Consider the following 3221-nt stretch of genomic DNA (forward strand, 5'->3'; position numbering starts at 1 on the left):
TTACTACGTGTTATATTATTATCATAGTTTGATATGCCAAACGGTGTTCTTAAAATACCGAAAAAACGATCCATCGACATTGCTGCCCCTAAATTGCCTATCCATGACACCGTGTTCCAAGGGTGTATATTGTTAATATCATGTCGGCGCTACAAATGTGCAATTATAATATCATAATATACCATATTGCCATCACTATTATTAGGTTTATTATATGTGTGACCTCATTCTAAAAAAATCACTGCAAAACTTAAGTTATTATAGAAATGCATATTATTATTTATATATATAAAATAATGACTCGAGAGAGATTGATTTTAGAGGCTACATATTTTTAACTTTTAAATTAATCATTAATAATTGGTATAAATGATTAGGTCACCTGATGACATCCTAACTATTACACTTGACTGTATGCTTTAGTAGGTACTAAAATAGCGATAGTTGAAAATTAATAAATATTTACCTCATTTAATACTAATATATTAATAAAGAAGGTGGACAAGTGGGTACCGCTCTGCTGTACAGTAGTTGTAATTGAATACAATGATAAACCAGTGTATACGAAAAACGATCCTGAGCGGTTAGCGTAGTCCTTATAATATTGTTATTTTTTATTCGTTGCTATGGTGATAAACAAAGCGTTAGAAATTAAAATCCCATTCTTAGTGGTTTTTCGTAATTTGTCGGTAGTTTTTCTCGACGCTTTCTTAAACTACTTGGATTTTTCAATTTTGACCTCCCAAAAGTACCAACTAGGTTCACTTTTCTATCAGAAAAGATGCTGATCTCGAAAATCGAAGCATGCTTACTATTCAAAATGTTGCTGACAAACAGAAAAAAAAACACACATCATTGTAAAACCAATAAATTCTTTCGCCCCGCTCAGGATCTAAAATAATAATAATAATAAATGTCTGAATAGTTGTAACACAGTATTTTATGGTCGGAAATTATGTACTTTAAATTAATTTTAAAGTTTCTATTACCAACACAAATTTGTGTACAATATGTTTATTTTTTTATGTTTATTTATTTATTTTAAGGATTGACAACCATGGCCATTATCATTTTGTAGGGGGGTCACAGTTTGCACGGTGAGGAATCGTGACTAAAAACCCGGGTGGTCACCCATCCGGGAACTAGCGACACCGGCTGATATTTTACATCAACAGGTGAAAATAAGATAATATTTTACGACTCATTACAAAATAAAAATATATGATATGATGCATTCAAAGCTATTACAAACTATAGTTTATATAACGAATTTTGTTTTTTGATTACTCTTTTAAATATATTTTTTGAACTCTGTAAAATTTGAATTATTGATGTGATCATATTATAGTGTTGTATAATATTATTGTATTCAATACGTGTCATATTTACTTCGTGATCCGCTCCAACAATAACAAAATCAAGAACAAAACCAATTTCACGCGCATCATGATCTAGGTATATATTAAAATATAACCTTTTTAACACCCACGCTATTATATTTATATCGTCAAATGGCCGTAACTCGTAAATCTAAAACCTGGACTATATATATACATTTTAAAGATACCTATTCATGCGGCTCTGACAGCGATTATAAGTCATACTATTTTATATTATTATGGAAAAAAATATTTCTAGAGGTTGTACGTCCCCAGGTCCGGCTTAACGGATGTAGGCGCGAATGAGTGGCAATTTTAAGTGAGGAGTCTACATTTTGATTTATGAATACAAAAAAAAAATAGGAAATCTATGAGGCGCACGCAAGTGAGGCGAACTCGGGGTTTACTCTGTTGTGTGTCAAGACCTATACACAAGCAGGATACATCCAACCTCTAAAATTTAAAACATTTGAATCGTGCACCCTTCGAGAATGGTAAATGGACATTTTTCCTCCCGTCTGTTTTCGGTCTAGTAGGACATTTCCCTCCCCCCCATTTTTTTAAAATTTATTATTGACTAATAATATTGAATTTAATAATATATTATTTATTAATTAATATGACATTTTTTTTTAAAATAAAATATCAAATATATAAAATAGTTTTTACTATCATGAATATAATAGATTATAAATGTATGTGTTTGGTCAACTGAACTACTTCCTTGAAACAATAAAAATTTTAAAAAAAACTAGTAGGTATCAAGTAAAATATAATTAATAATTAATAAAAATGATACATTTTGTGAAAATAATTGCTTGTGAATTTGATTCAAGTATAGTTCAGTTGATCCAAAATAAACATCTATAATTTATTATATTTATGAAAATATTTGTAAATAGTAGACAATAGGCATAAACATATTCATATTAAATAATAATATTATATCATAGTAAACGTTAAAAAAAAATTGGGCGGGGGGAGGGAAATGTCAGCATCAAAAATATATCGGGGGGGGGGGGGGAGGGAAATGTCCGCGATTCTTCGAGAATGATATGTTCTGTCCATTGTCGAACGCCATTATTTAGCACTCGTGTAATTTTATATGGTATAGAAATACTCATCAAATGTAAATTGTTATTATTCGTTTATGCGTATGGGCTGTGCAGAACATAGAGACGAAAACGAATCAATTTATTAATTATTTACACATGTGCCTAACCTGCAATATTCAATCTCGACGATTCCGTTTGATTTTGACGCCGCCGCATCGTGTCCGTATACTCGTTGTCAATTATTATTCTGAAAACTGTTTCGACGAAAATGAAACAAAAACGGTTTTCGTTGTTTTTCGCGGTGTGTTATTCCACGGTCACGGCGGGGAGCATAATATTCATCGATTCCGGTACAAATGCGTCTGTTTTATATTTTAAAATAGTAATTTTACGATTATCGTGCAGTGCAGTATATATATATATACAGGCGGATTGGTAGTATTATATGGGTAGTGTATAATATATAGTATTCGACGTTCGGGCATTATTATTAAGGTCATAAAAAAAGCGTGTTACCACCCACCGAGACAATAACAAGCGTGTGTGTGTGTGTGTGTGTTATAATAATAATATACGACCAACGTGCTAGATGTTCACTATATTATATTATTCTCTTTTTAGCGATTTCCGTCGATTATGTTTTCGTCGTAAATTCGTTTTGCGGGGAAATTCGCGTACGCGTGTGCAGGTGTTATATTATATTTCGCGAGCAGACGACGCGGCCTTCCCAGGCCATATGTACACGACTTTACAACATAATGTGTGTCTACATTTTAATAAGGCCGAA

The sequence above is a fragment of the Metopolophium dirhodum genome, chromosome 3 (genome assembly GCF_019925205.1).
Source record: "Metopolophium dirhodum isolate CAU chromosome 3, ASM1992520v1, whole genome shotgun sequence".
Lineage (NCBI taxonomy): Eukaryota > Metazoa > Arthropoda > Insecta > Hemiptera > Aphididae > Metopolophium > Metopolophium dirhodum.